Source organism: Pteropus medius, unplaced genomic scaffold, assembly GCF_902729225.1.
Source record: "Pteropus medius unplaced genomic scaffold, Ma_sr-lr_union100, whole genome shotgun sequence".
NCBI lineage: Eukaryota > Metazoa > Chordata > Mammalia > Chiroptera > Pteropodidae > Pteropus > Pteropus medius.
In genome coordinates, this window is record NW_024351731.1 from 2,399,995 (window position 1) to 2,424,312 (window position 24,318).

Sequence of the window (24,318 nt, forward strand, 5' to 3'; positions counted from 1 at the left end):
TGGTGTGAAACGTGACCAAGATGCCTCCTCCACCCCACAGTCTACGCGGCCAACTGGCATATGGTGACTGGTAATGGCAAAAGGAGGGGTTTGGGGACCCCGGCCCCCATAACATGACTCACGTATCTAACGTGTTCTAGGAACAAAGCTCTTTGACATGCCGCATTTTGTCTTATTTGTGCAGCCCTACGAGATAGTTATGATTAGTGCCCACTTACAGATGGGGAAACTGAGGTAAGACTCACTCAGATCCTGAGTCGTAGACTATGAGAGCGGATCCAAGGCCTAAGTGGTCAGCGCTGTGGACAGGAAAACCGCTGGCCTAGGAACCCGGGGCCGAGGGACCTCAGCCTGCCGCGGCAGCTGACCGGTGGGCTTCGGCAAGTCACGCAGCCCTCCCGGCCTCGGTGCTGGCCTGTCCCTGTTTATGTAAACCATTAACATTGCCCCTCGGCCCCTTAACCCAGACCGCAGAGAGAAAATGCTGCGTGCGTGCAGACATGAGGTGACATCGTCAGCGTCACTGTTATAGCTGCCACCCCTGTCCACGCTGCTCCTCAGATACTGATCTGTCCTGACCTCGGCTTCCCTGCCCCCGCCCCTCGCCTAGGCTGGCGTCGCCTTCTTTGTGGTCCGAAGCGGAGTGGGATGGGAACAGAGAGGGATGTCACAGTCCCTGTGCTCCCCTGGAACATGGTCATGGGCTTCTTTCCTCACAGGGGCAGGGTTTGGGGCGGAGGTGGGGGCGTGGGAGCCCCGAGGCAGGGAGCCCGTAGGCTAGAGATCAGGGCACTGGCCAACACAGCTGCTATCTGGGCCGAGTCCCTCTGGGTGTGGTGGGACCTGGCAGGGCTCAGCAAGGAAGACCCATGGCAGGGACGGGAGGATCCCCAGGCATCCGGGGCCACCCTTAGGAATCCTAGTTACTAGACTGGAGCAGCAGAGGACCCATAGACCCCACTTGTCCCTGTCCCCAGGGGCTCTGAGCTGAGGAGGCTGAGCCCTCACAAGGCAGAGAGTCAGGGGACAGAATTGGGCTGACACGTGTTGACACAGCCGACCAAGAGAGCTGTCCGCTCAGTTCCCAGGTTTGCTCAGAAGCCTCCTCTGTCCTGTGCACCTGCAGTGGGGCGACAGGCAGAGCTAACAGAGGCCCTTGCAGGGCTTCCTTGCTCTCCCTGCTCAAGCTCATGGTGCCGGACTTGACCAGAGACTTTGAAGCCATCCTCAGCACTCCTGTGTTTTGAGCCAAATGACATGTGGGGTGTAATTTGGGAATTCCTCCCAAGTTTCTCTGGAAAACTGCTGATTCCCCCAGGACCAAGGCAGCACGACGCGCCTTCAGGGCCAGAAACCCCTGAGCCGGCACCACGGTCTCCTGAGGACAAGCGCCCCATTTCCAGCATTCAGAGGCCTCTCCACTCACTCACGGCACGATAACCCCTCCGAAGTGACTTGCTGAGAATCCTTTTCTTATTTTCCAGATGGATTTTTCCAAAGGAGCCACATCTGATCAAGCCGTTCTCAGCCGCCCAGTCCTTACAGAGTAATGTCCCATCCCCCAGACTTTGACTTAGAAGGCAAATCACAATGGACTCAAGTGTCCCCTCTGGTGTCTGCCTCCACGCTTTTGCCCTATTCTGCACCTGGCCTCACTCCCCGGGCCCCAGGACACGGGGGTCACCTGTGTTCACTGGACCGGCTGGCTCCTTTCCTGACTCTGAGTCTGAGCCTTGGCAGATCCTTCAATTCCACACGTCTTTGGCGAGAGTCTCGGATGTACCATGCTGTGTTCTAGGCTCAGGGGACACAGACTGGTCTGGGTGTGCTGGATCGACTCTCCCAATTACCCAGCTCGTGTCCTGAGTCTCATCTCTGCTCCACGTCTAGCAGGTCTCGGGGGGCTGGGACCTCAACGGTCATCGATAGAACAGACTCCACACTTGTCTCCCCATCAGAATCATCTGGAGTGCTTTACAATATGCTGATGGCTGGCCTTGTCACACACCTCTCGAGTCGGGCTCTCTGGGGACCAGTCCAGGCATTTTAATTCTAAAGGAGTGACTGATACAAAGTCACCCCTCTGGCAGCCCCTATCCATCACTCAGCATTTGTTGTCTCTGATGGTTGGGGAGCTCGCTCCCCCACCCCCACTAAAATCTGGTACATTCTGAGAAGCTCATAGTATTAAAGATCAGTCCTTTATGTTGAACAGAAATCTGTTTATTGTTTTGCAGTTTTGATCAAGGTCGTATAGTAGACGCCTATGGCCCGTGAGACGTTTTGTTTTGTTGCCAGAGTTTCAATGTTTAAAATCAATTGTTAGCAATGGAAACAAAGAGACTTTACTTATCTGGCTTTTCGTAAAAAATTGAAAGACCTGTCAACAGAGAGCTGGTTTCCTAAAGGAAAAACGGGCAGGAGCCGAGCAGCTGCCGCCTGACGTCAGCGGGGGCACGAGTGAGCCGTGACGTCACCGTTCCCAGCATGCCCTGTGTCGTTTTCGCCACCGTTCCCAGCATGCCCTGTGTCGTTTTCGTCACCGTTCCCAGCATGCCCTGTGTCGTTTTCGCCTGGCCCACCTGGTTTTCATCATTCATCCGACCTCCCTGGATGTGCAGTCTGAAACCTCTTTCCTGTCTCTGCTCCCGGTGTTGTAGCCGCCAGCCCCCGAAAGACACACGGGCCACCAGAAATCAGTGAGTTACAGGAAACTCACTCTTTATTCAGCCAGCTGGGTCTGCCAGGGATACGCAGACCCTAAATTAAGCAGTCCCGAAATGTAGAGGTACAGGGTTTTTAATGGGATTAATGAAGAAATCCCATTCTTCATTCTGTCTGAACACAAAGGTCTATTTTTCTTCTATTCACTCCCTGTCGACCCACAGGTCAGGTGTGCAAGCGGGGGTACAGAAGCAGAAAGCTTGTTGTTAGAATGTGATGTTCCTATGGGTGACGACCTATGTTCCCGTGGGCGATAGCCAAACAGTAATTTTCCAGCCAGCACACCAGGAGGCTCCCCGAGTCCCCACTGTCCTCCTCCTGATAAGCTGCATGCCCTGGATTCAGTGGCCATCGCTCTGGGGCTTTCTGAGCGGGGAGTCCTTGGTGCTTTCAGCTCTCGGCAGGATCAGGTGTCCAGACTCTCCGCCATCTTGGTTTCTCCTCTGGGTCTTTCAGTTCGTTGAGTTTTCCCCAAATGCAGGACGCCAAGGTCGCTTCTTGGGTGGTTAATGCAGCCGATTCACTGCGGATTTTCAGGTTCGTCTCCTCCTTGAAAATCCTGGGTTCGTATGTCTTCAGATCCCTCCACTCCCTCCCACCAGCACCTGCTCCCTCTCTTTCCTGTACCTTTGACATTTTAATTTTACTTCCCTTCCACTTATCTGCCGCCTGCCCAATTCTCCCAGGCATCATTCACAATTTTATTAAGCGATTACTGCTTATCTACGATATAAATCTCTGCAGATCTCTGAAGACGCCAGTTCAGGTTCGGTTAATAATCTCCTCCTTGATCTTCTGCAAACAGTTTCACTCCCCCTAAGTTGACGTGTGTGGGTGTATGTGTGGGGGAGGAAGTATTGGATTTTATCGATTCACAGAAGCTAAGAAATGCAAAGGAAATTTAGGGTTTAGTCCGCAAGCATCATCTGAATCTCCTCGGCGCCATCGCTACATCTCTGTAAATGTATTTAAACACTTTCACTGGGGGAACTCGCTTTGTGAAGCAGCTAAACCCATTCCCGGACAATTGTGATAGAGAAAATATCCTCCTTAGACTGAGGCAAATTTCTTCTTCCATAGATCTATCCATTTACCCGAAACCCACCGCTCTCACCTAAGACAAACACGTCGCCCTTCCCAGAGCATCTTTAAGAAATCTTCAACATTAAGATTAAACAAGTTCCCAGATTCATTTTCTTTGTATTAATTTGTTCCATTATCAATGTTGCTCCTACAACATGCATTTGACTCCCACCAACATGCTGGCGACCTTCCATCGGATGAACTGACCGTGGGTGCCTTGGCTCACAGCTCATGGGCTGGCCACTAGCAATGGGCCAGCTTGCTTCTCAGAGTATCTGTTCTAATGTCTCAGGAAAACAGTTTGATTGGTTCAACACAGGTCCCGTGCTCACTCTGGATCAAGGAACTGTGGCCGGATGGGCAGGACCATCAACGGCATAGCTGGAGTCGTTGGAGCAGAGAAAAGAGTAAGTTCCCCAAAAGGATTATGAAGTTCCCAGTGAGAGGGGTAGGGTCAGAGAAAACACAGATGTCCTTATCCCTTACTGTATACCTCGGGAAATTCTACTGAACCTCGGTTTGCTCATCTATAAAATTGGAATAATTGCAGGTTTAGTGTGAAGTTAGATGCAACATCACTGGGGTTTCTGGCGCCTATGGCACACACACTGCATTGTTAGTATTTATACACGAGATGACTTTTGTCTTTCATACTTTTTTATTATTTCCCACACGAGTAAAGTAATGAGTAAAGCTCATTACTGAGCATGTGAGAAAGAGAAGAAATGAGCAGAACAAGTCTGCTAGATGCTACATCCCTGTTCGAGCGATGGCCCGCCTGTGATTATCTAAAACGCCTTCACCTGCCCTTTTCACCGGGTGACGTTCACAGGTGGGTCTTCACGGGGTTTTGTGGAAGAGGGTATAGCCTGAGTGTGGCCCGCGACTAGTGGGGTGCAGGCGTGCCCACTGAGTGGAGGAGGAGAAATCCCTCAGATGAAGAGGCGCCTCCGCCGAGGACCAGAGTGCAGATGGCACGGGCAACGTCAACGTCACGTTCTTGGGGGGGCCGCATGGGCTTCGCTGCAGCTTGAGGGAGGAGAGACCCCCCGGTCAAACCGGAAGGAGCATCTTATGAGACACTTCATGAAACAGGGGATTCCCGACTCCTTTTAGCAGGACGACAAGGCCGTGGTAACCCCGCCGTCCTCGTTTGTCTGCGGTACCCAGGAGGACGGAGGTTTGAGCAGCATCAGAGGCAGTTGGCATGGGACAGACTTGCGAGTGGGCGTGGTGGACCTGAGGGCAGGACTCTCGGAGGGAGTGGACATCAGCCAGGGGTCGTGGCGGGATAAAGCGAGCTGAGAGAGAATGCACTTCAGAGCTTCAAGTGTGACCCCCGGCGAGCCACGTGAGGCCTTCCCTCGGGACATGCAGAAGTAACCGGGTGAGACTTCTCAAACAGGTGGCGTCGGAGCTGATGACTTCTGACATACTACGCACTCAGGTGAGGTTCGGGGAACTCGTTATAAACTCTAAGGAGCATCGGTGTTACGTCTGCGTCCCGTGCTATCAAAGGGACACGCTAGAATTTCGTTTTTCAGTTTCCTATTATTTACTGTTTGGATGGTTTCCAGTTGCTCGTTATAATAAATTCTGTAGTAATGAACAGTGACTTACTAAGCTTTGTGTTGGCCCCATGTTAATTTTTCAATGCAGTATAAATGAAAGAAAATAGACTTATCTGCCCCCGAAGAAGAAAAGAATGGGGTAATTATGCAGTGATTGATCATTGTACAAATTAGTAAATGAAGTAATTAAAGTGGCCCAAGATGTGTAATTTCTTTAAATTTTCCACGTTGTATTTTGACTTCATACTGCATGACAAGTAGTAAAGGCCGCAGCGGATAGCCACATGCACATGCGATCACACACGTGCATCTAATACGTGCGCTCTGTAAGTGGCTGTGGACGGCAGTGGCTGATAGAGGGTGATCGTCGGACCCAGACTCTCCTCCTGCCCTTGACCCACCCAAACTTGGGGACGTTAATCATGAGCAGCAGCCACTCTGGTTCTGGTGGCAGTGCTTCCCTTGCTGTCTGACCAAATCTCGATGTTTTTCAAGCCACGCTGAGGCATCTCTCAGTGAGGACGGCGGGGCCTGCAGTCAGGAGGCAGTCGGCTCGCGCAGTGGTCTGGAAACGGCTGTCTTGGGAGCCTGTGGGTTTTCCAAAGGCCCTTGGGAGTTTCTGCTGGGGCTGGACAGGATTGCGGAATGTCCCACGGGCAACCTCAGTCCTACTTCCACCAAAACCGATTGTTCTGGGTTCGTTTTTGTTCTACTGTCCCATAATCGGTTCCTTTGGAACATAAGACTTACGAATGAAGTGCTTCCTAATGAACAGCCCCGCAGGCTTCCCTACGGGTCTCTGCTGGTTCCCTGAGCTATCACAGCCCACCTCTGGCCTTCCCCTGACGTGGGGTTCTTCTGGAATAATCTCCTTAAACAGCTTAGCGCGGCCTCAGGCACTGGCAGCTCCCATCGTTACATATTATGTTACATATTAAATGAATATTTTTACATATTACCCTTACATATTGTTACATTAGTTTTCTCCACTTCGGTAGTCAGCCCTGATTACCTCAGAATGACGGGGGAAGAAGAGTTCGTTTTTAAAAATGTTCTTTGGTAAGAAATGTTAGTCCATTTTTCCACCAAGAACAAAGCCTTATTGCATTTTCCCCTGATCATATAATACATATTCATTGTGAAAAATTTGAACGATACATAAAATTATGAAGAAGAAAATCCAAATCACAATCCCAGCACTCTAAGCGAACCACCATTAAAATTTTATTATCCATATCTCAGGCCTCTCCCTATGCAAACATAAAGAACCTTACCGTTTTAACTAAATGGGGGAAATGCCATAATATTATTTTAACAGGGACAACCTTTTTTCCCTTCCTTCCTCCAATGACCAGATAGCACATTTTCTCTCCCTCTCTCCTCCACATGCACACATATGCAGAGGTTTTAGATAACTTTAATCAGTGTTTAATTTTTTAATATACAGTCACTGAATATATTTTTTAATATACAGTCACTGAATATAGGAGTTAGACCTATACAAACTGCCCTGATGGATTTACACACTTAATTGTTAAGGGGGAATCCATATTGAGGGTATATAGTATATACATATATTTAGCGATATACATCTATTAATATGTATCGGTAGATATAGATACATGATACATATTCTCAATATTCCAAACATGAGAGGGATGCAGGATTGGGCAGAGGGAACAGATAAGCAGCAGAGGCCTCAGCCCCACCCACGAGGAGCCCGGGGGCTGGGCTGGACGTTCAGAAATGTCTTGAATTGAGGTGAAGATGGCGGGTCTCGATGCCAGGTCTTGGCTGCCCCACATCCTCTTGGATGAGGCCCCTTCGGAAATTCGTGAGGAGAGACTCCGCTGTGAGCTGTGAGCAGCCGACGCTCCCGGAGGCTGTGGGAACAGGTGCCTTGGGCCTGGAGGGGAAAGCTGGGGGGCATGCCCCAGCACCCACACAGGGTGAAGATACAATCGACCACAGCACGGAGGACATTTGTGATCTTCTCGTCGTATGAGCATTCGGGGTGGAGCAGTGGGAATAAAAGCCGTCTTGGAGTACGGTAAGAGTAAAGGGCTGGAAAGAGATTGAGGAACAGCAAATACGTAACAGCCACTGTGATGCATTTTGATGCAAAGATATGCTGCGGCAGCTGGAGAAAGAAGTGGGGTCAGGAAGAGGGACACTGTGTACGCCGATGGTCCTGATGCTGGACGGGTCGGACAATGAAGAGTGTTCAAGTTTAGAGCTGCTGGAGAGATACCCTTGAGGATTCCATCACGGGGTTTTAAATTATCATTTTATTTTATGTCATATTGCATTTGTGAGAACCTACAAACATGTTGAATATCGATGGAGTTTAATGGACAGCTCACCTTGTGTTTGACTTTAAGAGAAATACAGCATTTCGCTGTTTTGGAACGATGTTCAAGAGTAGATTTTCGTGAATAATGAATTGCTGCTTAGTTTCTAATATTATTTCTCTTAAATATAATCATAACGGCTACTGAGTTTTATCAAATTCTTTTCTAGCTTCTGTTCAGAAAGTCTGATCCTACCTCTTTCCTGCCCCCAACACACCGTGATTTGTAGTGAGAGCTTAAGAACAGGACTGAGAAGCTGTTCTCTCTGAGTGATGTTTCCAGCCCCACACCAGCCGCACGACTCCTGTGCGGTCACGGAGGCTTATGCTCTCAACGCCTTGGGTTTCTTACCTCCAAAAGCCAATGCTAATTTTGACTCTGATGACCAAAACCGGATTACAGCGACAGAGCAATTGTATTAATATATGGCAATAATTTAGCAGAATATCTTAGTGCAGAGTCTGTGCTGAATACACATCGGCCTTCGACGATTTTATTATTTGTATATTAACAGACTTTCCTGATTAAGCATCTTTGGAATAAATCTTACCAGGTCGCAGTGCGTGATCTGATTTGTTCCTATTGAAAATGTGGCATGCCGAGTCATAAATAAAATTGATCGATAGTTTTCATAATAATTGCCATTGTTCTTTCTCTTTTCTGGACTTTGCATGGCTGGCTATTAAGGGTACCCTGGTTCAAAGAGTTTCCCTGTGGAGCTTTTCGACTGTCTTGCATTGTCCAGGTTTCTGAATCGCGTTGGGAATAACGGCGTTCTTTAGCGGTTAGACAACTCAGTTGTGAAGCCATCTGGTCCTTGTGTTTCTTTAAAGGACAAATCTTTAATCACTTTTCCAATTCTTTTTTTGGTAGTTCATCTGTTCAGATTTTCTACTTCTTCCGAAATAGTTCTGATGGTTTGGATTTTGATTGAGAGAGAGCCATTTGTTTGCATATTTATTTACTTACTTGCTATAGATTTAAACATATTATTGACTTGTAATTCTTAAAAACATTTTCCACATATGTGTTTAAACCTCTTATTTCATGTGAATCGTAAATATTTTACTTTTTTCTTTTTTCCTTAACCAGCCTCATAAGGCATTTGTCTATTTTTTAATCTTTTCAAAGAACCATATTTCGGAGGTATTTATTCTAAAACATATACCATTTCCTTCTGTATTTCATTAGTTTTAGTTTTTACTTGAGTACATTTTCTTCATTCAGACTTTTCGATTTAGTCCTGGTTCTGATATTTTGTCTTCCATCTTACAGAACAATGCCGTCATAGGCTCTGAACTGTTCCCTGAGTATTGATTTTGTTGTGCCCCATGGGTTGTGTGCGATATAAAGTTTCCTTCTTTTTAGTTTTTTAGATAATCTGTAATTTCAGTGCAATTGCCACTTCGTGTTTTTCAATGCCAAGTAGTTAATCATTTTGGGTGCTCTTTTTCATTTTTTATAGTCATAATAATTTCGATCGCAGTATGTGGTCTGTCAATTTTCTATTTCTGAATTTCTTAGCTTTTCGTAGTCAGGAATATAATCAATTTTTGAAAATGTTTGTCAGACATAGGTAAAATAAATAACATATATTCAAAGAACAAAGAATAATATACACTCACATATAATTTATAAGTATGTACATAATGTGAGAATTGAGTAATTCCAATATATATAATACTAATGTAGCTACTTTGGGTTTCTTATTAGTATATATAATACTAATGTAGCTGCTTTAGCCTGGTATATCTTTACACATTTTTTTTTTTATTTTCAACTTTTTCTATTTTTCTTAAATTCATTTTTGTTAACAATATGGTAACGAGTTTTATTTTTAAAACAAGGTTGGCAGGCTTTGCCCATGCACATATAGTATAAGAGCGATTGCATACGGTTTATTCCTTTTGCTTTTCTGGTGCTATTATTCACTGCCCATTGTTATTTCCCGTTTTTTCTTCTATTCATTTTTTGCTGGTCTGTTCTAGTTACCATACATCCCTGTGTGTCCCCGCTGTGAGTTCAGGATTTCTCCTGTCCTTTTTGAAACCACCAACGATGACCTCTTCTTTCTTGAACCTCAGGATCACCCTTCTCTACTACTGTATGAAAATATCAGCTATTACTCTTAACCAGGATTCTTTAACCCACCCACCGATTGCTATCTTTTTACCTGAATGTAGTCAAGAATTTAGAAATATTTTTTCTCCCCTCTGGTCCATTCCACATCTTTGGGGCTTTATTCACAGAAGGAGTTTCTTTCTCCCGGTTGTAAACACTCTCTTCTGTAGCATGTGGCTTCCATTTCAGGATGTCTTCTTTGGTATGTATGCGATGCACTTCCAGACTTTCGATAATTATCGAAATATCTATCTCTACTTCTATCTTTTTTTATTTCTCACTCTTTTTCTCTCCTCTTACCTTCTCCTGTCTGAGGTCTCCTGTTAAATTTATTTCTCGTTTGATTAGAATCCTTACTTCATTGTTTTCTTCAGGTGAGGTGTGGGTGACACGTTCCCCGAATCCTTACGTATCTACAGGTATCTTTCTTTCTCACCAACCAGTAAATATCATCTTGGTTGGACATAGAAATCTTGGATCTAAATTCTTTCCCTTAGCAGTCTCGCAAGGTTATTCCATTCTCTTCTATAGGTGCCATGCGATCCTGTTTTACCTTTGCAAATTATTATTCTTTCTGTATGGAAGCTTTACATGTTTTCTCTTTATCCTTAAGATTCAAAAACAAAAAACACTGTCAGACTTTGGGCTGGCGTGCGTCTTTTCTAATATCAGTCTCGCCTGGAATTGGGTGAGGCTTTCAGGATTCAGACTCGAGCCTGACTTTAACTCAGTGCATTTTTAATGTATTAACTGTTTTCTAACCCTTTTTCCATCTATTATTATTGTGTTCACCTGTAAGTACAATGTTACGGAATCCACAATACATACTAAATAAAGTTTCTTTGAAAACAAACACACATAAAAGAAAGTTATGTATTGATCGGCTAATGAAATGCAGTGACCAGAGGCTCGCAGGAGCCTAGCCCTGTTTTTCCCCAAGCAACGATGGTTCTGTACTTGCTGATTCAGTGTTCCCAGCAATTCATAAACAACTACTGCAAATAATGAGAACCGACTCTGTCTGGTCCTATGAAGCCCCTTTTCCTGCTGTAATATAATCTCAAAGTTATTATTTTGTTTGTTTAAGTTGCCTGTATTCTCCAGAGTTTTCTCTCTGTTAGATCCCTTTTAAGCAGATTGCAAATTTCCATTTCCCATTCAATGAGGCTGACGTTTCATTTCTAGGGTTTCTTGGCATTGACCCCCAAAGATGAGAAAGGCACCTTGTTCTCTGCCATGCAGACTAATTATCTATAAGCCTTAGCAAAAAAAAAAAGGACTCAGCCTATGTGTTCAGATCCTACAAAGCTACTCTGAAACCAGGGAGGGTAACAGGCCCTTCCAGGAATGATTGTCCGGCCCCTGAACCTTTTGGGGGGTCAAGATGTCCACCAGTCACACTCTTTCTGGTGCTGCCGTGTCGTGCTCTTTAGGGAGGACCCTCTCCACTGGATTCTGGGGTCTCAGCTGACTGAGGAAGCAGAAATCCTGCAACGGTGTTTTCCGCCCTGCCTCCCCTCGCCGGGCCTCGCACGTCTACCAACTCCAAATCCACAGCGGAGGTCGGCAGTGCAAGTCGAGAAGGGGATCCAGTTATGTGGCAAATCTGCCATCTTTCTAGCACTGGATTCTGAGATAGATCATACACCAGTGAATGCAACCAGACTTGAAGAACGCTGTCTTTCTCTACAAATAAATAATTAGAAAGTCGAACTCGAACTAAATGCAACCACATCCTCCTTACTCCACGCGTTGTCACGGGAGACTTCCCGCTCTCAAAGGCTTTTTTCTAATGCTGCTGCCCATAATGAATAGGCAGACTGCTTCATCTCTTTTTAATTTATTGGCAAGTTGCTTTCATCGCGTGGAAGCAGCTGAACTCTGTAATTATGAGTGTTAAAAGGAAGGAATTTCCACAGATGCCATATGTTTTACCAACACTGCTTCAGAGGAGGCCGCCCATGAGTTGTTCACATTGCACTTGTGATAACAATCCTATTATCGTACAGTCTATTATTTTTATAATGAGGGAAATAAAGATACATTTTCCGCTCCACTAATTCTTATTAACACACCAAAAATCAACAGCCCCTCCCCTGCCACTCCTACTTTTCACTCAGGGTGGCCTTTTCAAGCAGTGCCCATAAACAGTTTTTACAGCCATTTGACACTGAGGTCAATGTGGACACAGCCTGCCACCTGTGTCTTAGTATATTTTTATGATATTTATTTTTATTCATGAAGGACTTTTAAAAAATGTTTGTTTCCCTTAAACATAGTGCTTATAACTTACTAATTTGTAAATTTGTCTCTGATTAGCTGTATGTAGCCCTATTTCTCTATAGTTTTTCTTTTAATACTTATACACTGAATTCAAACATTTCAGAAGCATCATGACATGTAGTCTAAATCTGATTTGTGTTAAATAGTCATGACTTCTGTTGAAGTGAATTCTTTTTGATAAGTAGTTGATACTGTAATAAGAGCACTGGGTTTAAAAGCAAAGGTTTAGGCTGAAATCTCTCTCCTGCTGGGAAGTTGGTTTATTCTGTGTCTGTGTGGCTCCGATAATGTTATTTGACCTCTGTGAACACTGATCTTCTCACCTTCATATGGGGATAACAATACCAACCTTACAGAGTTCTCATACTGAGTCAGGTGTAAGGAAGAAGTTGACTCATAATAAATACTTCATGAAGTGTTAGCTGAATTTGAAGCCAAGAGGGAAAGTCTTATACATATAATGAGTAATATAAACAGAATTTTCAAGGAGAACGTTTAACCTGCCTAACTAAACAAATACTTTGAACCTTCTGAAGAAACCCAGTTTATAACCAACGTGTTAATTCACATCACCATTTTTATCCATTGTATCATATCCAGCTTATCTCTGTTTCAGAAAGATTTTGTAATCTGATTCCTATATCCTATATTTACTCTAAATTACATAAGAACTGTTTTTAAAATAAACCTAGCATTTAGACTTTTTGCTAAATTAGATTTCCTTTTGCTTCAAGTTGAGGATGACTATATTAAAATTTCTTTTTTTTTTTTTTAACAACAGAAGAAAAGGTACCAGAGGATCGGAAGACTGGAGAAAATATTGCCATACTATATAATGAAGGATTAATGAACTACGTATATGGAGTATATATTTCTATACCTTTCAAATACAACTGACAAATGCCAAAACGAATTTTAAAAGTGGTTAAAAGAGCGATAATACAGATAGTCAATGACAGGACGATCTGCAGAGGGTGGGCAGGGCTAAGAAACCCACGAGGATGGAGAGGCGTCTAGGGAAGCAATGGTAGGCTTCCCCATCTTGAAAGACCCAAAGGGACACTGGCGGGGAGCAAGTTCCCTGAACCTGCCTGTGACAGAGGAGCTTCTGGACAAGCACTGTGGCCACGGGCGGAGAAATCCAGCCACGGCTGAAACCTTAGGCTGACCTGGTGGAGGGGAGCAGGAGAAATCTGTTGTCTTCTGACATCTCTCAGGGGTCCCCAAATCCAACGAGATGCCAGCGGGTAAGAGAGCCTGGTAAAGCTGTCCCCTGGGGTGTGGAGCAGAGTGAGGATGGCAGAAATGTAGGAGAGTCGCCAGCACAGCAGGAGGGTACAGGAGATCAGCAGCGGTGTCGTAAAAATGCGAAAAAGCCGGCCACGTGTGGGAGAATGGCAGCGGCAGCGTCTGGTGCAGGGGGACAGGTGTCACACTTTTCTATATGGCTGGTGTGGAAATGCCGAGCCAACTTCCCAGGAAGCACTTCAGCAGTGTATGGAAGACATCTTAAAAACTTGCATTCCTTTAGACTCAAATTTATCCTAGAGAAATGTATCCTAAAGAAATAATCGGAATGTAGTCTAAGAAAATAATTGCACAAGTTTACAAAAATGACTGTATGGGAAACTATCCCATCAACTATTGTGATAACAAAATTTGAAAGATATCTAAATATCCAATAATGGGAAATGGGCTAAATTACCATGCATGTGTGATATAAACATAAGTAACATATACGTATTAATAGTGGCATGTTATTGCAAATATCAAGGAAGATGTTATGAATCAACATCTATTGGTATAGAAAAAGACTCACAATATATGGCAAAATGTAAAAAGCAGATTGACACCATGTTCCTAGTTTGTCGACAAGTCGAAGTCAGAAGTAAAGGGATTTTTTAAGCTTACGCAGTTAGAAATAGAAAGAGAAAGAACCAGGGCTGTAAAGCAGGCTTGGGTGGTACCATGGACCACGTGCTTTCCACTTTCTGAGCTCTTTGCGGTCCATCTTTAGCCGACAGGCTGTGCCTGAGACTCCCTGGAAAATACCCAACGGTCCCTCGGGCAGGTAGATGGGGTGCGTGGTCCCCGTGGCATCTGATTCTGCTATGGTTTCTTGGTCTCGGTGGCTTCTTAACCTGTCTCAAGCTATGACTAAGTTCTGGAACCATATAGATTCCATTGTCCTGAAAGCATTTCGAAAGCAAAAGGCACGGGACAGAGTATTGGGGGGAGGGGCAGAGAAGAAAAGGCAAGAAGAAAGGAAGAGAAAGATGGAGCAGTGGAGAGAATCAGTTCATGGCAAGAATCCCTTGGGCACCGACCATGTACCAGTCCTGGTTAGGGGCACTGGCGACTCAAGTAGACACATGCCCTGGCCCCATAGTTCGGGGGCAGGGGACAGACACAATTCAACTCTCAACAATCACGAACTGAGATTATTGGAGAGAACTCCTTACAGGCTGGTTTGCGAAGGCCTCCCTGAGGAGACGCCATTAGGGACAGCCCCGAAGAAGGAAATCAAGACAGCTTTGGAACGAGAGAGCACATCAGGCAGAAGGAAGAACTTACGCGATGCAGACACGAGTCAGAAAGACCTTGGCATGTTCGGGGAACTTTGGGAACGGGTGGGCAGGCTGGACCAAAGAAAGGACGAGGAGAACGTGGCCGCGATGAGATGCCATGGTGGGTAGGGCCGGACCATTCTGAACCTTAGAGGCCATGATGACAAGTCTGCATTTTGTTCAAAACGCGGTGGCACAGGCACCTCCCAGCCCCGGCTCTGTGACCACTGACTGGTTCCCTTTCTAAGCCTCCACTTCCTACGATACTGCATAAAATGGTCCTGTCATGGCAAAGAGCTCAAGTCCCAGACTCAGAAGGTCAGGATCACACCTCGGTACTGCCACTAGGTGTGAGACGTCGTTAAGCTCTCGACCTTTCTGTTTCACTTGACTCATCCGTGAGACTGGGGCACAAGTAGTTCCCAACTTACAAGATTGTTGAGAAGATTAAATGAATTAACACACATAAATTAATAAATGTCTTATGCACAGTTAAGTGCTAGCAGCCAGCATCATTATTAATGTCATTGTTACTGGAAGTCGAGGAGACTCATCTAAGAGTCACACACACCAATTTGTACATGAAACACTCCTTGCACACACCCCCTCACATACTTCCCATAACCCCACTTGCCTCCGAGCAATAGAGCTGTGCATCTAAATGTCCCCACGGACTCCTTACTCATACACGGGGGTCTGCCCTGTGGAAGTCTGTCCTCTCCATGGCAGGTACAAGGTACTTGTCCTTATCACTGCTGTGGGTCAGTACTTAATAACTTGCCAGCGGAATCGATCAGTGGAAATATATCTTTTGGAAATAGAAGTTCTATCCTGTTTTCTTTTAAAATAAATATTGAGTGTGAGTGTGTAAAATTTAAGGACTGAAAGTTAAAAACAAAATAAAGCTTTCTCTGATAATCCACACATTCCACAAGCAAGGACTGAAGATCTAGTGAACGATAAATATTGAGCTCAGGGCTTCGACCGTCACCAAAACTGAGTAGCAGTTGGTCTTCACATCTCTATCTGTATTTATCATCTACTTGCTTACTCATCTATCTATCTATCTATCTATCTATCTATCTATCTATCTATCTATCTATCTAATCTATCATCTATCCCCTGCCTCATTCAACAAATAATTGAGATAGATTAATATTATTTAGCTTGAAATTGGAGACAATGAGGAAAGTACTATTATCCATTTACATATAAGAAAACAAAAATCACCTAAAAATTAACTTTCATTTTTCACTTATTAAAATAGTTATAAAATTTATAACCAGACCCTACATAATTTTGAGAAATTTCTTCGTTCGAGCCTTCACGTGTATTTCTGAGCTTCTATCCAAAATCCACACCCGAAACAGCCAGAATGTGATTCGTATGGAGCTCTCCCTGTTTGGCTGGTCTAGATCCCATTATCAATTCTCATGTGGCTTGACAGGTTTGAATAATAGGAAGCAACGTCCAAGACGCTGGAAATCGTACTGGAGAGAGCATCTCCTGTTCTCGCTTTCCTAAAATCCTAATGATCACAGATATCATTTCGAGCCCTGGAAACAGGTCCAGCTGGGAATAAGCAATGAATTTCTGAGGCTGTAAATGAAAACTGGAGGGTGTGTGTTTAGAATACTGCCCCACAGAGGGGACAGCAGATTCCAATTTGTGCGTCTAGCACAACTCGTGGAATTGCATTTCCGTTTTCCACTTTCACGCCTTGAAAAAGCCCAGTGCTAACCAACTGTGCCTCTTACACAAACCCCGTAATGGAACACTGAGCCCATGTCTACCTTTTTGCTTAACTGAGGCCGTCTGAAGTCTGTACTTGAGGCCAGAAGGATCTTTTGGGGGCCAAATTAGACTTGTCTTTAGCATCAGATTACACATGATCTGTGGGCTCACTGTGGAAAGAAAAGTCAATGACCGCCCATTCGCAAAGCCGGGGAGATGCTGGCTGAGAAAGAGCAAGACCACGCGTGTCCAAGTGCATTCTGAAACGCGTTTTATCGTGGTGTAGTTGCGGCTTTAACGGATGCTATTAAAACGAGAGCTTTAGAAAGGCACGGTTTCTCTTTTTACTAGGCCCCTTCTGCGCTGAAATCATTACTTTGTGCAGCGTTCTTTGTTTAAATCCCTTGGGTGTGACTTCCTCCTGGGACACTGGCCAAGAGGGAGTCCACAGGTCTGCATGGGTGCGGGATGATGACGGAGTAGACATGGGGCAAGACCTCACCCTCCCTCCCTCCCGCTTCCTGTGTTAGTTATTGCAGACTGGAGGTGGCGCATGCTTGATCACCAGAGTGGAGGGCAAGAATGTCCTCTCAGGATGACGAGAGCGCACCTGCCTCCTGGCAGTGTGACACTGATATCATCACGCAGGAGAATGGTCCCGGTGGACAGAGGTTTTCCAGTTTCCCCCTGCCTGGCAGTTGGCAACTAAAACTGACTCTTGGAATGGAGCAAACCTCGGGGACTTGCATTTGTCATGAGGTAGGAACCCCCCAAGGAGGACACAATTAAGGGCTTTCCCCCAAAGAAGAGATGAAACGTCAAACGCTTAACTCAAACAGCAATATAGATTTCCCCCGGAGAGGCCTTAGATTAAGGCTTCCAACCGGAGCATGTCCACGAAGGTTATGTTGGCCATGTTATCTTGTTATCAAGAAATATCCGTTCATATGCCTTGAACCTATCTATCCTTGGAGTAGTTTGGGGAAATTCTGAATTTCCTATTTGTTCCATTCCTGCTGCTATTAAATGACTCACATCATTTAACGACTTTGTATTTCCATACCTTCCTTCCTTTAATACGTTTTTATTGATCCTCAATTCAGCTGTAACTCTGCTGAGAGAAATAGATAAGAAAGTATAACACATTTCCTGCACTTGAGATGTTTCGAACGTATTTAATACAATCTCTATTGTTAAGTACTTTGCATACAATATCCCAAGAATTCTGCCCACCTTTGCAAAGCAAATGGTGTTATTTCTAATTTTAAAGATGAGAACATTGAGAAGAGAAATAATCGGTGTACTCAATCCACACAGCTAGTAAATGTGGATACAGGGGGCATACCCATGACTGTTGCTCTGAAAACTCATGCCTTTCCAACGAGCCAGGGCTGCCCGATTCTTACATGAGGACAAGCGTGTATGGCAGAGGAAATGGCAAAGTGCCAAGAGCACGGGGGAGGATGCTGAGAGAAGGTTCTTGAACTTGGGAAGATCAGGAAACTATATGAGTGGAGTCAGCCTGCGGGGGCCCTTTCGCCACATGGGGAAGATGAGTCATGTGTAGGGGCTGGATCTCACTTTGCTAGGGGAATGGATTTATTCAAACAACAACCTAAAATAGTAAGAGATAAACACGCTCGGCGGAGCACAGAGGTTTGGTGAGGACGGGCCGTCCCTCCTATGTGTGCCATGACTGATGCTTGTCAGTAAGGTCGTAAGCCACATGCGCCAGGACCTCATGACCCTCTGAAGGAAGCCGGTGTGTGAAGTCGCCGTGTGATCACGGCCAATCACTATCTCATCAGGCAACAGAAATTGGAGATTGTTTTCACATATGCAGCTCATGAAAATTTTTATGGTTGGGGACCTGTGTATGTCTTATCGCCTATAAATTCTTACTATTATACCAATTGGCAATGTAAAGTCACCATTTAGAGACCCCAATAAGTTAAAAAGAACAATAGCCTCACAGATCCTACCAATTCTAATTTCTTTAATGTTTAGGGTCATTAAGGGGCAGAAAGACATCACTATGAAGTCATTTATACTTCCATTGCTTAGATCTAGATGGCAAGTGTTCTTGGCCATTGCGGATCAACTCTTTAAAAAAACACTGAGAGCCAGCTGCATATGGAAGGGCACAGTTTATGAAGTCATTATAGTGACCGGGCGCAAAACAGACACACGAACACGCTACTTTCACGTTTTCTTCCTCATGAATTCAGAAGCGTTTATGTCTTTAACAAGTATTTGTCGACTACTTTGAACCAGATTTTCTACGGGTCACTAGGAATGAAGTCTAAACAGATCAGAAATGAATCTCAATATCTAGTCAGAGAAACAAGTAGTGCCTAGAAATAATGTAGAATTATGAACTTTATTAAACGCTATAGAGAAAGCTCCAGGGCACTATGAGAACGTGTGAGAAGGGGACCCATTTGAGTTTAAGGGGCTGCCAGTGATTGTCATAGAAACATGCAAGCCTAGTGCTGTTGTTTCTCTCAAGTTCTTAAGAAGCCCAATATACATATTCATATACAAAATTGCCATATTAAAATCTCAAAATAGTTTAAGATATTTTGAAGGTCATAAATACTAGTCATAGTCCAGGCGTGCCCTATGTTCTGTCTTTCTGTGATCTTTGTCCTAAAATCTAGGATAACGTCAGCTTGGAAAAGATCGGACTAAGAGATGGTATCAAGTAGGTCAAATTCAAGGTCAGGGGAGAGAAGTCAGAGGCCTCGGAGAGACCAGACGAAGGTCGAGACTTCAGTATCTTCCTGTGTTCACGATGTCTGGAGTACATTTATGTCGGGAGGGACAGACAGACAGCAGTTCCAGGCTTGGGCTTCAGATCAAACAGACCTGAATCTTAGATGAGTTTCGAAAGCTCTCTGATCTTTAATTCTTTAGTCTTAAAATGAAAATATATCTACCTCATAAGGTTATTGGGAAGATTAAAAGAGATGGTTCATTTCGAGTGCTTATGACAATACTTGAAACATAGTAAGGATTCAAAAACCATAGGCATAATGCAACTGCTATCGTATCTCATTAGTTATAGTTGATGATCCCAAAGAGATAACTTACCCAATATTACAATTAATAAGTGGAAGAATCAGTACTGCGTTCAGGTCTATCTGCTTCTTAAGTCAGTTTGCTTCTAACTGACTCACTGGGATGCCTGAATCTGCCATGTCATCTAGGTGAACGTCAGGGGACGCCACAGAGGTCGGACCCAGAGACTCTCCAGGATCCGCGGTTCCCTGTGGACCTTCCACTCAGCAACAGGAAGTGTTATGGGCGGCACAAGTCTTCCATTCTTCTCACGAGAGCTACTCGGCCTATAGCTACGTCACGCCGTGTTACATTGTGTCCTGACGACATGCTAGACTCCTTGAAGGAAAGGGTCTACTTACACCTGTTGGTGCCCTCCTCCTTCCTCAGCACTCGGTAAGGACTGACCGTTTGTTACAGAGACCCCAGATCCACAATCCCAAACCCCTAAAAGCTGTGACAGTTCTATTTTTAAAAACTCTTTAGACAGCAAGACCAAAGCTGACCTTAAGTAAGTTAGGGCAAACACTTGACCTGAATTACTGGGAGACTAAGTATGATCTTCAATAAGCTTCAGGCCTCACAAGAGATCGGTGCTTATACACCCCATTTGCTTTGTGAAATTCGAAAAGTGTTCAATCCAAAGCACATCTCCCCTCGAGGGTTATGGATTTACGTAGCTAAAACAGGAAGAGGAAGCAGGAGGACAGAGAGGGAGGAGGGCACGATGGAAGGGAGGAAATAGGCAGATGTCCCTATATCATTTTTGGTAAGAAAACGCTTTAACACATGGGCTTTACATTTCAGTAAAGGGCTAAAAACACAACACGACACAGCAAGTAGTTCACGTTCTGCTCAGTTAACTGTCCGAGGCGGAGGCCCCGATCCGGGGAAGCCCCACCCCACTATCAAGCCACGCCATAAGCACGTGGCCTACAGGGTTGCTCTCGTCAGTACACGCCCGGGCCACGTGGAGGGGGGAAAACAGGAGGTCTGCATACCGGGGCATTTTCTCACTTTCTGTGTGTTTTCCAGGGCCAGGCCTGTAAGTGGTATATTCTACTTCTCACACTTCACTGGCCGTAACTCAGTCTCATGGCCATATCTACCTGCAAGCGACAGGTAGCACGGCTGTGGCTTGGTAAAACAGAAACAATCTCTGTCACAGCAACTCATTCTCCAAATGGGGCTCTGTAGACGATCCGTGACTCACTATTCCTTACAGCCTAAGAATCCAGGCAAGCACTTTGAGACAGAAGATCGAGCAGCACAGCAGACAGAGAAAGTGGGAGCGACAACCCAATAAGGAGAGCCTGACAGCAGAAATGTGACCAGGACATGGAAACGGAGCAGAGGAGGGAGAGTTACTTAGCATCATTTGTCTCTGTAAGAGAAAGGGGGACGGTGGCCTTCCAAAAAAGGACAAATGAACGACATCTGGGTTGCATATTGAAAGAGAAGGAGTAGTTTGCAAAGTAGAGGAAGGATGTTTCAGGCATTCAGAGCAGCTCGTACAAAAGCGCCAAGGCGAGAAGCAAATTGTTTTACTGGGAGCGTCATATTAGATAATACAGATGAGATTCAGGGAGACTCACCTGCAGTGAGTCAGACAAGAGATGCAAATTATCACAAGCAATCTCAAAAAGCGACCTGCCAGGCAAGTCTTATCCCCATTTCACACAAGAGAAGATGAAAATGAAAAGAAATGAACTAATTCGCCTCGGTTTTCAGAACGAGAGGTGGGCAGGGCTTCCTCCCACACCCCAAAAGTCTCTTTCGGGGGCCACCTGGCCCTGTCTCGGCCCCAGCCAGCCAGCTGTGAAGGCTGCTCACCTGCTTGGCTAGAAGCACCATGACAGAGCTGCCATGCCAGCACGCAGGGAGACCTCTCCAGGCCAGTGCAGCTTTTGCAGAAACTGTCCCGATCAGATTTACCCCCTGTCCTGCTGAGGATGACTCTCTTCTGTGTGGGGGAAAAGCCTAGACTGATGTGCGCACGGGCCTGTGGCCATTAATCATGATGGAAAGCAGACTCAGGGACAAAGTCACGGTGAGCTGTTTTGCCCTGCGATGCGTGTCAACCCCTCACCCTATTTCACCCAGCGGCACGGCATTCAAGGTCTGGAATCAAGCCAGGCCGTAAGCAGCTGCGAGACCCGAGCAGGTTGGGTTACGTCCACTTCGCCTTCACGCTCCGGATCCAGCGATGAAAACGCGTGAATAAGCAACACCTCGTTTTCATAGTTATGCATATTTCAGGGACATAAAGAGAGACGGCGTCTAAAGCAATGGGAGAAGGTGCTAGAACTATTTTTGAAAATATTAATTAACTCATTTCAGCTTTCAAAGAAGATCACCCGATTGAAAAGTTGTGCAATCGCCATATTAAGATAGGATGCAATCGTTTCTTTTCTGAAAAAAGAACAACGTGGTCATCGAGGAAACTTGATGAGAAGAACCATGCTTTATTGTATTTTTTTACTGTAGTGAAATCTACATAACACGAAATTTATCATTTCGGAAGCTTTTATGCGTGCAGCTCGGTGGCATTAAGTATAACCCCGTCACCGCACAGCCATCCATCTCCAGAACTTGTTCACCTTCCCAAGCTGAAACCCATCAGATGACAAGTCCCCCTGTCCCCTCCCCACAGGCTCTGACAACCACCATTCTGCCTCCATCTCTGTGAATTTGACTTATTTTGCTTAGCATAATGTCCTCAAGGTTCACAGACGCTGTCACACCTTTCAGAATTCCCTTCCTTGTCAGGCTGAATAAGATTTCATTGTATGCAGACCCCACATTTAGTTACCCGTCCCTCCGTCCCTCCGATGGTGGACAATGGGTTGCTTTCACCTTTGGGCTGTTGTGAATAATGCTACTGTGAACACGGGTGTACAAACGTCAGATTCCCCGCTTCCGCTCTTTCGGGCATATATCCATAAGAGGAATTGCTGGATCAGACGGTGATTCTATGCCTAACGTTTGAAGAGCCTCTGTGCTGGTTTTCATAGTGGCTGTATCATTTTACACCCCCATCAGCAGTCCGAGAAGCTTTCGGGTTCTCTACATCCTCATCAACAGTTGTTATTTTCTGATTTTTTTTTTTTTGACAAAAGGCATTCTAAGTGGCATTCCCTAATGATTAGTGATGTTGAGCATCTTTTCACATACCTCCTGGCCGTCCGTATCTATTCTCTGACCAGTCTCAGCAGCCAGAGCTGTCAACCACTTGTCAGGGATTTTGTGATGAAGTTCAGTCAGCTGGCTTTTCAAAGAACCGAGGAATCTTTCCATTTATTCTCAGAACTCTAGCTCGCTTCCCGTCGTCACCTAGCACTTCGGGGGCAAAACTCAGGCTTTTATCTGCGCGGGAAACTTCTCTGCTATTTCAGAAGTGTCTTTCTCCTCTGGAGTTAATTTCCTGTGAGATCTCCCTTCATTTTCTTGAGATCATTAGTTCATTCATTTAAATTTCTGCTGAATCATTTAAACCTCACTTCAATCTGTGAAATTTTTGATTTCCAAAGATATGCCCTTCCTTTGGAAAAGTTTCTATCATCTTTAAACCCTTTTTAATTTTGCCTTCTCTAGCGATCTTAATATTTATTTGGTTAATTTCTTCTTTAAGGTTTTGTAATAAACATTTATTATGTTACATTAAGTGAGTTTTATTATGGTAAGTTGTGCTATTTATTATAGAGTTGGCTTTCAGCAATAAGAAAGTCAACTACAGCTGCCCATACGCCCAGACTTTGGTAAAGCTCCCGAGATCAGAGCCTGGGTTTCAGGCGGTGCTGCCCCATGTCCCTGCGTGGCATTTCCAAGATGGTCAAAGCCTCAGCTTTGAGCTGGCGACGGGCTCTCCACATAGCTTGTGCGGCAACATGAAGACCAGCTTTCCAGTTTTCCTAGAACTGAGAATTCCTTCCGGATGAGAGACTTTCAGTGCTAAAATCAGGAAAATCCCAGGCAATCTGAGATGAGTTAGTCACCCTATCTAGAATCCAAGCCAACACCTGGCCACCAGGACCAATCAGTGAGAGTCTCAAGGTGGGGACAAGGATGACGAAGCACAGCTTCCCACCATTTTGAGGACGCAACTAGAAATTGGTCCTATCTGACAAGTTCTCGGAAATGGGTGGGGCAGTTCGTGAATGGGGGTGACTGGCTAAGCACCTGCTTGTCACTTCGCATGCCAGAATGTTCAGACGTCCCATGCTCCCCGACGGAGCGTGGAGATGGTTAGAAAGGGGCCTCCCAGAATCTGCTCGCCCGTAAGCCTGGCTGCCACGTCGCCCTCTGCCTCTCTCTCACTCCTGCCCACATCAGGCGCCTGGGAACGCAGACACAGCATTTCCGCCATCTGATGTTGGTTCCTCCCACACTGAAGATTAGCTTCTTAAATAAACTCATAATAGAAGATTTCATGACTGAGAAACTTAAGACCTTACCGGAAAAAAAAAGCAGGGATAGAATAATTGAGATTGAGTGTGTACAGATGTATAAAATAATAGAGAAGCTCACCAAATAAGACAAAGTAGATATATTTTACTTAATGCTTATATAACAGTGAGCATTTTACGATGTACTTCCATTTACCAGCCCTTGCTCACTTGTTTCGATGAGATGCTTGTGAGTAGTTTCGTATATTTCAAAAAAAAAATGCGTATGAAGAACAATGTTACACCATTTTCTTGATCATCACATCAGAATAATTGTAATCTAGATCTGCAATCATTGTGGCAAAGTTTTTGTGTTTAAGAACAAAAATTAGACAGAAGTAACTCAGTGTACCTGCACCTGAATGCCCCTAAATCACCT

General features: G+C 45.0%; 1 long non-coding RNA gene across 2 annotated transcripts; it reads left to right on the forward strand.

The window, feature by feature from the left end:
• Window positions 1–3,541: 3,541 nt before the first annotated feature.
• LOC120588733 (uncharacterized) lies at window positions 3,542–5,597 on the forward strand. 2 transcript variants are annotated; one of them, XR_005649297.1, is made up of 2 exons: window positions 3,542–4,214; window positions 4,485–5,597. It is a non-coding gene; the product is annotated as an uncharacterized LOC120588733 (long non-coding RNA). The 2 variants fall into 2 exon arrangements; XR_005649296.1 differs by having other exon boundaries at window positions 4,490–5,597.
• Window positions 5,598–24,318: the final 18,721 nt, after the last annotated feature.